At 38.0% G+C, this 12,908-nt stretch overlaps 1 protein-coding gene across 1 annotated transcript in view; it reads right to left on the bottom strand.

The window, feature by feature from the left end:
- SPINK5 (serine peptidase inhibitor Kazal type 5) overlaps nucleotides 1–9,518 on the bottom strand; it is a 121,053-nt gene extending 111,535 nt beyond the window's left edge. The window contains exon 1 of the mRNA XM_010956071.3: nucleotides 9,370–9,518. The gene's annotated coding sequence lies outside the window, so the exon portion shown is untranslated. The remainder of the gene's footprint in view (nucleotides 1–9,369) is intronic.
- Nucleotides 9,519–12,908: the final 3,390 nt, after the last annotated feature.

Below are 12,908 nucleotides of genomic sequence, written 5' to 3'. Positions count from 1 at the left end.
GTCTCCCAAAGCACCCTAAATCACCTGCAGGCTCAAGCAGTTGATTAGGGCAAGCCTGCAGGCACTGGGGGATGGTGACAACTCTGACTGCCTATCTCAGTGATTAACTGAGATGACTTTCCTATTTCCCTTTAAAATTTTCATGGCTGAAAAGAATCTTCAGAGAATTTGTGTGTGTGTGTGTGTGTGTGTGTGTGTGTGTGTGTGTGTGTGTGTTGGGGGCAGCACTGGGTCCACCAGATTATAGGCATTCTGATTAAAAGCAAATTTTCTTTTCATTACTTAGGCTGTTGCCCCCAGGTCCATACTCCTGCCCCTCCCTTAAATAGAAACCAATACTTTTATCTAAGTCTCAGGAGCAGCTGCAAAGAGAAAAGAATTTGTTAGAACCAACTAAGCCCAAGATGGCAGAGGATTTGATTTCCAGTGGACCTTCAGCCTTGTTATACACTCATTGTAATGTATTAGCATGCTAAGTAACACAACACCAGTTGATGATTGCCATACAACAACCAGAAAAGCTGGTTCAGGGACTGATTGGCTCCATCACACCCTGAAGGAGGACATGACGGCACAAGCCTCCCATAAAAGTCCACATGGCCAGACTCAGAGCTGAGGCCATCTCTACCAGCCACCTTGGCTGATGGCTCCTCACTAGTGCCTTTTCCTCATTTGAGCACCTTTTTTTCCTTTTCCTCTTCTGAGCAATAAAGCAGCTTTTCACTTTGTCCCTCTGCCTCTGCTGTGAATGCTTTCACAGCTGGCGGCAAGGATCCACACTTTGGTAGGCTCCTAGTTTAGGGGTCTCACTATTTGTTAACAGTCCTTCCTAATTCTAATCCTGTCAAGCAACAATCAAAACAATATTCCTTAGAACAACGTTGATCAAGTATCCTTCTGCTTAAATACCTTCAAAATACCCTCTTTAATGAAAGTCCAAACTTCTTACAAGACATTCAAGCAATATCCTTTCCAATCTGGTTTCTAGGATTTTGCTTTCCTCCTTGAAAACAGGAATTAATGTATGTGTTTCATGTATATGCATGTGTCATGGAGGAAGACATTTTCCTCTCCCTTCTAGGTTCTTCTGACTGTTCTAAGAATTAATTGACATGAGACAGATTAACATGAGAAAAATCAAACAAAAGCTGAATATCACGAATACAAGGAAGAGACCCAGTAAAAATGAGTAACTTGCCCAAATGGCCCTAGTCCTCAGCTTAAATACCACCTTCAGCTAAAGACAATAGAGGATGTTGGGGGTAGTGGTTTGGAACTTCAAAGGGGAGAAAGGCAATTTACTTGGTGATGGAAAAGCAAATGTTTGGTAAACAAATCTTTGCTGGGCCACGCAAAGACATTAGGACACAGAATAGACTCTGATCTCTAGGCCCTGCCTGAGTTTCCCCCACCACACCTAGCTCATACTCTTTGCAGATATCTCTTGTGATAACTCTATTCCTGAACAGGCTCTTTATCTAAATTCTTTAGGCAGCTAAGGGAGAGGTAAAAAGAAAGACTTCTGTTTCTTAAAAATAATCATCCTAAATTAATCCTCATGCCAAAGAGACAAAATTTGGGGTGACAAAATTTGCTTACCTACAGGGACAATTGGAGGAAATGGACATAGTGTGAAGTGAGGAGAAAAAAAAAATCTGCCTTTGTGCTATTAAATTTGTGGTTTTCCGGGTCAGTACTAAAAGCCGTGAGGTTATCTGTTCTATCATCAAACCTTTATTTTCTGCACCTTGAGGTCTGCTGTAGAGGCCACAGAATAACTTTTCTCTAGATTAAAATTACCTCAGGCAGTAAAATCTTGGAGGTTACCTTTTAAGCAATTAAGTTAAATTAATCAATTTAATTGTTCCATTTATAAAACATTTTATATTAACCAAATTTAAAATTTGGTTAATTCAGTCACTTTGTTGATTGAAAAAATGCACGCACACACACAAAAAGCACAATATAAGGGTTGTGGGCTTCACAAAAGCAAAAATAAACAAATGGGACCTAATTAAACTTAAAAGTTTTGCACAGGAAAGAAACCATAAAGAAAGCAAACAGACAACCTACAGAATGGGAGAAAATATTTGCAAATGATGCAATCAACAAGGGGTTAATTTCTAAAACATAAACAGTTTATATAGCTCAGTATCAAAAAAACAAATAAACAAACAAAACAAAAACAAAAACAAAAAACAACCCAATCAAAAAATGGTCAGAAGACCTAAACAGACACTTCTCCAAAGAAGGCATATAGATGGCCAACAGGCACATGAAAAGATGCTCAACATCACTAATTATTAGAGAAATGCAAATCAAAACTACAATGAGGCATCACCTCACACCAGTCAAAATGGCCATCATCAAAAAGTCTACAAATAATAAATGCTGGAAAGGGTGTGGAGAAAAGGGAACCCTCCTACAGTGTTGGTGGGAATGTAAATTGGTGCAGCCACTAGGGAGAACAGTATAGAGGTTCTTTAAAAAACTAAAAGTAGACTTACCATACAATCCAGCAAGGTATATATCCAGAAAAGACAAAACATCTTAATTTGAAAAGATACATGCACCCCAATGTTCAAAGTAACACTATTTACAATAGCCAAGATACAGAAGCAACATAAATGTCCATCAGCAGATGATTATATAAAGCTGATATGGTGTATGTGTGTGTGTATATATACACACACACAAACAAAAAATACTACTCAGCCATAAAAAAGAATAAAATAATGCCATTTGCAGCAACATGGATGGACCTACAGATTATCACACTAATTAAAGTAAGTCAAGAAGAGAAAGACAAGTATCATATGATATCACTTATATGTGGAGTCTAAAAAAATGATACAGAGGAACTTATCTACAAAACAGAAATAGACTCACAGATAGAAATAAAAATAAAAATAGAAAACAAACTTACTGTTATCAAAGGAGAAAAGTGGGGGTGGGATAAATTAGGGATTTGGGATTAACAGATACGAACTACCATATATAAAATAGATAAACAACAAGGATCTACTATATAGCACAGGGAACTGTATTCAGTATCTTGTAATAACTTATAATGGAAAAGAATCTGAAAAAGAATATACTGATGCATGTACATGTATAACTAAATCACTTTGCTGTACACCTGAAACTAACACAATATTTTAAATCAACTATACTTCCACTTAAAAAAAATTTAATAAAAGAGTTGTGAGTTTCAGTTTTATTCAGGGACCTTACAGAGGCCAACAGCCTCTCAGTAGCTCTGAGGGAACTGCTTCAAAGGAGTAGAGGGAGAAGCCAATATATATATATATACAAAATTTTGGCTAGGGAATATGTGCAGTCCAGCACACATCTCAGTAAAAGATTACTGCTAGTCACAAGGAACAGATATCTCAGTTAATGATTTTAGCACTTTTCTATGTATGGAAAGATGTATGAATCTGGGTTTATTAAAATTCTTCCTGAGACATACATCTAACTATCTAAGGGGCCTGTTTTTCCAAAGCACAGAGTGCCTCATCCTGTTTCTTGTCCGAATTTCTTTCAGGGTACACTGTTGGTCAGCGACTGCAGTTGCTAATGACTTAATCCTTGTAGAACTGGATGGTGGGTAACGTTCTTTGTTTTATAACATTGAAATAGCTTTTTAAAAAATATTTGCTATCTTTTTAAAACTTAGTCAATTAAATATCCTAAATTTTTTTTTCTGTTATTATACGTTAGTTTAGGTTGTTTTTGAATTTTTGTGTGTGTGTGTGTATATGTATATGTATATACATATATATATTTGTATATATATACAATATATATATATATACACACAATGTTGTGTAAATATCCTAAAATTTTAAAAAGTCCATCTACCAACTTAATTTCCCTTTCAAGTATTTTAACTATTTGATTTAACAAATAAGCGCTTCTTCAGTACTACTGAGTTTTTATATAGTATAATTGAGAAACTCAACAATCTTAGATATTTCAATGCTGAGAATAATACAGCAAAATCTCAACTTGAAGGGATAAATGTGAATCAATTACTCAATTAACCACTTCATATTCATTTACAAGGTTGTAATTTCAATTAACTAAGTTTACTTGTTCATTATAAATATATGGTATTACAAATATGCACATATTCTTTCTTTTGAGATACAAATGACATACCCTAAATATTTAAAATGTACAATTTCATAATTTTGGATATATGTATACACATGTGAAACCATTACCACAATCAATGTAATAAACACGTCCATCACCCCCCCCTCCCAAATTTTCTCATGCCTCTTCGCAAAAAATTCTCAAAACTCAACAATAAGAACTGGATTCCAAGTCAAATTTTAAAATGGGCAAAAGATGTGAACAGATATTCGACCAAGAAGAAAATCAGCACGTAAACACATGAAAAGATGCTTGACATCATTAGTAATTAGGAAAATGAGAAGTATAACCACAGTTAGATACTCTTATACACCTAATAGGATGACTATAACTAAAGACTAGCCATGCTGAGTATTGGAGAAGATGTGAAGGAACTGGAACTCTCACACACAGCTGCACTGATACACAGTAGAATGGAACACCACTTTAAACAAATAATTAGTCAGTTTCTGTATATAGTTAAGCATATACCTACTATTTAATCCAGCCCTTCTGCTGGAGAAATGAAAGCATATTTTTCTGTAAAGATTTGTACTGGAATGCTCAAAGCAATTTTATTGTAATAGCCAAATATTGGAATCAACACAAATGTCCAACAGGTAATGGATAAACACATAGTGTTACATCCATACAACAGAATACTGCTCAGTAAGGAAAAGGAAAGAATTATTCACACCTGCAACAATATGGTGAATCTCAAAATAATCATGCAGAGGGAGAGAAACTAGACAAAAATTACATACTGCATAATCTTATATAAAATGCAAGAAAATGCAAACCACTATATAGTGCTAGAAAATATTAGTAGTCTTGGGAAGGAGACAGGAGTGGGAGACATGAGTTAAAAGGGCCTTAAAGAAAAGTCTGAGGGTTATGGAAACGTTCACTGTTTGACTAGGGTGAAGATTTCAAGGATGTATGCGTGTGTCAAAATGTATCGAGTTATATAATCCAACTATGTGCAGTTTATTGTATGTCAATTATATCTTAATCAAGTTTTTAAAAATCAAAACAATTGACCCAGTACCAGTTAAAAAGCCTTTAATTTTTATTGCAGAGAATCAAGAAGATCCTTATTTTTTGACTGTCAAAGAATACCTGTAAATACAGATAAAACTTAAAAAGATTTTTTGACTTGTATCAAAATTAGATCTTGTTTCATATATTTGTTACTACCTTTCTCACCTTATAGATCATATAAGACCCAAATGTATCAATGAGAATATGGTAGGTTATGCTACATTGCAAACAACACTAAAATCTCAGTACCTTTGAACTACAAAAGTTATTTCTTAAAACATCACATGCCCACTGTAGATCAGGGGCCCTGCTTATTTTTATGACTCAAGGCCCCAGGCTAAAGAGCACTCATCAGATTAAATGCTGCCGGGTAACACCTGGGCAGGGTGCTCTGCAGGGTCTTGCAGAGAAGTGCTCAGCCCAGAAATAACAAAGCTTATCTCCATTCACAACTCTGTAGACAAAGGAGCTAATGCATATGGTCCTACTCAGTCACAGGGGCGGATTCACATCCAGGGCAGGACGGAGCGGGACTGTGCAGAGATTTCATCATGCAACTCAGAGGAGCATGCAATTTAAAACTTATGAATGGTTTATGTAGGGGACTTTCCATTTAATATTTTTGGACTGTGCTTGAAATAGTTCACAGTAATCCTCATTTATCTGTCATTATAAAAATGAGTATGACAATGAGAAGAGGGATTTCTGTTTTTGTTTTGCTGTGTTTTGTTTTTCATTATGTTTTGTTTCATTGGTCAAAACCTAAACCTCTCATTTGTTGAAATGAATGTCAAGGACCTTCAGGGTTAGCGTATCCTGATGAAGAATCATGCCTCCCTTTTATGATGTTCACCAGTTGCATGCACCTACCTTACCACATTCTTTCCTTTCTTTCACTTTGAGCATACCTAAATTTAACAAAGTCCTATTTACTTAAACTGAGGATCTCTTTAGAACCCAGCATCAGCTCTCCATGGCCATCAATACCACCTTACTGCACATTCTCATTCATCTCAAACCAAGGTCATTTTGATTATCTGTATACTGATTTCTGTACTTAGAGTCTCTGTCTTCCTTCTCATCACACACAGAGCACCAGAGTCATCTATTTGACATGCAAATATTACTGTTTCACTCGTCTCTGAGTGAATAATAAAGAACTGTAGAGGTCTTTAAGGGAAAGTTCATAATCATTACTGTTGCATAAATATTCCTTCAGATCCAGCCTAGCAGACCTTGCCAGTCCCCTCCCCGGTAACTGCCCCACACAACAACCACCTACCCCCTCACACACTAGACTTTGTCTTTCCCTAATTATGGTATGCTCTTACGGGCCTTCTTACCTTTGTGCTGTCACCTGGCACTGGAATGATTCTCTCCTCTCCGCCCATTTGACAGATTCCTGCTTGACTACTCACATGTCTTCTCTGATGTCTTCTTTGGCCTTCTAAAGTAAAGACATCTCTCCCCTCATGCCCATAAAATTGTGTGTTTTCTCCAATGTGGTATTAGTCATATGATACCTAGTCTTATGGGTGATTTTATATAGGGGGTCTTCTCTACTAGTATTAGCTTTCAAAGCCTTCACTATGTCATTTTAATCACCTTGCCCAATATATATGATACCCAGATATATGATATTCAATATACATGATCTTATTATACATCCAATATATATTGCACATTGTGCCTTGGCCAGTGGCTAGCAGAGACTAGATACAAGATAAGGAGCCAATGAATGTTTGTGAAATGAAAAAAAAAAAAATGGGATTTGTGGCATTAATCAGCCCAAAAAAGTACCTGAACCAGAAAGATCTTTATTTGCCATGCTAGGACGTATTGGGTATATCATATAGGTAATGGGTTTTGGAATTTTTAAGAAATTTAGGGAAAAAAATCTGATTTTATTTATTTTCTTTAGAATTTAACTGACTACTTTGCTAAATATGGGTTAAAAAGGAAGGGTTAGGCTGGAGATGTAGTTGAAAAGCAACTGACCAGACCACTTTCGATTATGTCAAGTAGCCACGGAAATGGCAAGAACAGAGACAGTGGTTATTCAGAAGGTAAATTTTAGAGAATTTAGTGACTAGCTGGGTGCAGAGAGTGGATGGTGAAAGCTGGAAAGGATTAAATTCCAGAGTTCTGGCTGTGAGAATGAGTAGAGGAAGCTCCACCGACAACACGAGGGATATAAAAGGAAGGGCATATTTTAGGGGTAAAATCATTATCAGTTTTGGAAAAGTTGAATGAGAGAGATTTTTGAAGTAGGTCTAGTTACTAAGTTCAGAACACCAAAAGACTACCAGTGCTGTACTGGGACTATGAATAAGGTAGGTTTTGTTCAAAATGAATTCAATATATGGCAAAAAGCATGACACATCCAATTACAGACACATCTATAATACTGTGTAATAGGCACTACTCGCACAGAACAAAGTGCAGCAGAAACGAAGGGAGGTAACAATTAAATCAAATAAAATCTGATGGGAACTTCACGGTGTAGGTTAAGGTAGGGCTGGATTTTGAAGAGTAAATTCATTTTTGTAGGAGACAGAAGGGACCTGGTTCTGCCCCCACCGGACCTGTAGTTGCTTAGAGCTGGAGATGGTAATTAAACAGAATCATCGTCAGAATTAAAATACAGTGTAATGACAATATCAGTGCTGGTTGGGACTGGAGATATTTTAAAGAAAAAGATCAACAAGAGCAAAAATATTATAAGGCATACTTCTCTGTGACCATTAGTATAGACATTCAGAAAGTAGAAGTTGAAACCCTGTACCTGGTATCCACTATTGAAACTAAATATTAAGAAATGTTACCCCATCTATGGAGACACTTGGGGGTCCAACAGGAAACCCACAATGTTAGCAACAGAAATTAATCATTAGACTTTTGCTGAGCTTCCTTCTTTCTGGTTCAACCCAACAAAATAACACAGGCAGCTGGTGAGTTACTGCTCTTGACCACGTGATATACCATAATTCTTTCACTGTAACTAATAATTATTCTGTGAAAATGATTTTAATGGACATCCATATTCTCAAAAAGATTCTAGTTGAGCATTTCTTAAACATGAAGTTGAGAAAAAAAGTTTTCACCTTATTTATCATGCCTTATGAAGCTTTTAATTTTTTTCTGATAGATGATTTCTCATATAAGTTTATTTCATATTTTAAATCAGTATCTTTCCCCCATATCTGATGGGGATCCACCTGCAAAGGGCATTCAAATTTCTTTCCAACTGGGAAATGATGGCACATTTAAAGTTTGTAATGCTCCCATTTCTCGTAAAATAAGGATTGATTGATCATTCGTCAGGCAATCTGCTCAAGTAAGGAAAAAGAATGAACGGACCACAGGGGCAAGTGCCATGTCTGCCCCTCGTCTCACTTTTTCTGTTGTGCTGGCCATCACAGAGGAGCAAGCTGCCGAGCTTCCTGCATTTGCAGTCCATCAATCTGTATGTCCTGGTCACACAGGTGCTCCTTCAGGCTTATCCTGCCCAGGCTCTGGGCCAACCATGGTCCAGTCAAGAGAAATACAAAGCTAAGTGGTCAGGTGAGTCCTCCTGCTCCTCTGATGCAGGCCTCCTCTCTAGGAGAGCATCATATAAAGGAGGTCTAAGCCTTCCGCTCCAGTTCTGCCATTGCCTGGTTCCTCAAGGAACTTAGCGCAGAAATCCCTGCCTTCGAGCTTTAGCTTTTCTATAGCATTAGAAAGTTGCACCACATGTCTTTCAGTCTCTTCTTCTGAACTCCAATAATTCTAGTAGTTAAGAGCAGAGGTGCTACAACTAAAAAAAGTAAAAATAAAAATAGGAACAACCTGGATTCAAATCTTATCTCTGCTACTTGCTGCCTACGTGATGAAGGGCAAATTTTAAAAATCTGAAACTTGCTTCAGGCATCTTTAAAAAGAGGATAACAACAGCACCTATTTCACAGAGTTACTATGCAGGTTAAATGACATAATGCATACCTGGCTTAGTGGCTGGTATATAGTAATTGCTTAATAAATGTTAGCCATTATTAGTATCATGATTACCTGTTCTCCCTCAAGTGTCAATTCATATGGATTAGCCCTATTTTCCGGGGCCCCCCACAAACCCAACTATAGTTCCACACACTGTATGTATACATATGATAGAGCACGTATACATATGATAGCCCTCGTATAACCTACCTTTGAAGCCTCCTAGCTTGTCTGCCCTCTTCCTCACAGGTGTATCAGATCTCAAAATCTCATCTCTTCCTGCTCTACTGTTTCGCTGAGAGCATTAGCCTTGGTTCTGACTTAAGTTTGGGATGGATCCATCAGCTGAGTAATGACTCTGACTACAAACTGACATCGTTTGTCGGACAAACTGGGCTTTGTACAGAAACAGATTCTGGCAGCCAACTGGAACTGTTGACTTCAAACTGGAAGACTGGGGTTTCATTTCATGTTCCCTGAACCATGCATTCCCATTCAGTCTTTTGCATTTGAACTCCATGCTCACTTTCCACCCACTGCAATCTGATGTTGTGCCATCTGCTTTAGCTCACAGCATTCTCTCCGCACCGTGGGAACCTTCCAATCAGCTCCTATGAGCACTCTCAGTCGGGCTTACCTCATTATCCACTAAATCCCCAAATTTCTATTGCAAAATCTTTCCCAAATCTGCTTTCCTCTGCAGAGTTAGCATTGGCACATATCATTTCTGTATTGGTTCTACACTCAGTAGCTTTAAATTCCTGACCCTTCCCTTGTTAGTCTTCACAAGTGAATCTCTCACTCATCATCACCAAGCAAAGTATAAAACAAATTGATCTCGCCTGCCTGTTTTAGAGAAAACTGACAGTAATGATAGCGATTATGCTTAAAATTAGAAAGTAATACATATGGAGCACTTACTATTTTTCCTATCTGTCAAACTCTATATCAAGTACTTTGCCTTCATTTTTATTGACTCTTCGAACAGTACTAGGAGATAGCTACTACTTTATCTTCATTTTTAAGGGTGAAGAAATAAAACTGAGGGCTAGTAAGTTAAATTAACTCACCCAAGGTAACATGGCTAGTATGTGAGTACCAGGATTCAAACACTGGTCTGTTTCACTTTAAAACCTATGAAGCAAAAGGGAAAAAAAATACATGCACATACCTAATTCTGAAACAGATAGGTATGGCTAAAGGGCATAAGAGTAGTGTTGATAGAAGCCCATAGGTATCTAAAGAAGGACAGAACCCCTCCCTGCTTGAGGGGCAATGTGAGAATGTACACCTTCCGTATTTAAGCTTAGCTTTGAAGGATGGAGAGAAATCAAAGGACTATGAAACAAACAAAACCAAGAACACCATGGAGACAGAAAGCCATAGAACATATAGAGTGAATATCTTTTTTTTTTTTTTTTTGACTAAGGCCAAGCTTACACATAAATAACTGATTTTTAAAAAACCACTTTTGAAATACTTTTTGAAATACTGAGACCAGAATGTGCAATACCTTTAACATTTAGGCTAAGGATGTGTTTCTGAGTAAGGTTTTATTCATTATCATATCGGTGTTTTAGGAAGACTCTTCAGTTAGGGAATGAATGACACAGTTTGAAGAGGGGAGAATATAGGCTGGGAGACCAGCTACGTTATTTCAACAGTCTAGGTAAGCAAGAATTATGAGGTTCTAAATTAGGGAGTCAAGGGGACAGGGGATGACATTAGGAATGAAGACGAAACAAAGGTGAAAGCTGCTTGTTTCCAACATTGTATTAAATGTAAACAACTTTGTCTTCAAAAGCTTTAAATGCTTCTAGGGAAGACAAGATGTATAGAAAACAAAATCAGAAACATTATTTAAAATTTGGCAATAAGTGGCACAAGAATACAGAGGGAGAATACATCAACTACGGTTGAAACTTTTGGGGAAGATTTGTAACAGAAGAGATTATATGAACTCAACCAGGGAAACTTTGGCAATGCCTGGAGACCTATTTGGTTGACACAGCTGGAGGGTGAGTTCTACTGACACCAAAGGTGGAGGCCAGGGATACTGCTAAACATCTTGCAACATGCAGGACATCTTCCTCCAACCCTTCCCCAACAAAATAATTACCCAGCCAAAAATCTCTCTAGTGCTGAGATTGAGAGACTCTGCATTAGATTCCAGGAATTTATTAGACATTGGGAAAGTTATTCAACATCTCTGATCCTGTTTCCTGTTTGTAAAATGGAGCAATGAGTGTAATAGTATCTCCTTCATAGGGTTCATGACAAGATTAAATGAGAGGCTGGTTAAGTATTTATTACATGGTATGTGCTCAGTAAAGCTCTATGAATGTCATTGATTTTTTTTTCAAAAATGGGAAAATGAAGGGATAGTAACTAAACTTATAATGAACAATTTCAGCTCATCCAAAGTCACCATCTCTGTGCCACTGAGTCTAAAATATGTAATCCCACCAGATTCCCTTCCCACCACATGCCTGCCATTTTTATTTGACTGTCTCATCATTTTCCCAAACCCAAACTATGTAAAACAGAATTCAGAACCCCCTTGGTAATTCACTTCCATCGTTGGTAGCAAAGACATGTCCCAGTAATTATAGAGTTAAAAAAGACAGTAAGTGTGGTTCAGGACAACTGTCTTTGTAATTCCCATCTCATACGATGTGTGCTGTGCAGCACTAGCAGTTCTGTTCTTGTTCTTGGCCTCAACTTCCCAAATGTACCTGAAATGGTCTATAGGCTACTTCCTTCCAGAACTAACATTTTATCACCTGTAGTGATACTTACCTTCTCTCTCTCTCTCCCTCTCTATCTGTGTGTCATATAATAGTAATGCCAATAGTAATGTCAGTTCTTTCTTGGAAACATCACTCACATGTGCCCACTTTTCCCCAGTTCTAGTGGAACCAGACTGAAACAGGTACTTAATGACTTTTAAAAGGAAATATTGTGACAAATTCCTAATTGGGTTTTCCACTTTCAGCCTTTCTTTTTCAATCCACTCTATATGCTACATGCATCCTCCTTACACACATCTTGTACATGCCACACCTGTTCAGAATTCTTCAGTAGCTGCCCACTGCATGTCTCAGTCACGAAAACTCTTCCACCTGGTACCCCAGGCTCTCTGCGATCAAACCCAATCCCCCTTTCCAGTCCCCTCTCCCATGGTTCTGAGACAACAGGGAAGGGGGCAGGGCACAGCCACTCAAGGAATGACAGCAATTTAACACCAAAATGGTGGAAGATTCAGCTCCCAGTTAGCCTTGAGTATCAAGTTGGGAAGTTTGACTTCTAGTAGACCTTGAGCTTCATTATATGCTCATTGTAACACTGTGATAAATAACATGCCTACAGGCGCCATGACAGTCCCAAGGCTAACCTGCAAAAGGCCAAAGAATGGATGGTGGCCCAATTCCTGGGAATCCCAGCCCCTTCCCCAGGGTAGTTGGAATGGTCCCACCTATAGGCGTGTGAAGCTACTGAGCCCACAAAAATTCGCAGCACCATGACTAGCCACCCTTTCTCATTCCCTCCTCTTTGGAGATGGCCCACACTCTGTCTATGGAGTGTGTACCTACTTTTACTTTAACTTGAGCAACCAATCCCCACACCCCTTTTCCTTGCCTTTCTCTTGCCTTACACTCTATGCAGTGTGTATCTATAAATAAATCTACCTTTACTCAACTGTGGCTCGCACTTGAATTCTTTCCTGCGCAAAGCCAAGGACCCACACT

Source organism: Camelus bactrianus, chromosome 3, assembly GCF_048773025.1.
Source record: "Camelus bactrianus isolate YW-2024 breed Bactrian camel chromosome 3, ASM4877302v1, whole genome shotgun sequence".
In the NCBI taxonomy this organism is placed as follows: domain Eukaryota; kingdom Metazoa; phylum Chordata; class Mammalia; order Artiodactyla; family Camelidae; genus Camelus; species Camelus bactrianus.
Note: the sequence above shows the minus strand (reverse complement) of the source record. Positions and strands in the feature narration are given on the sequence as shown.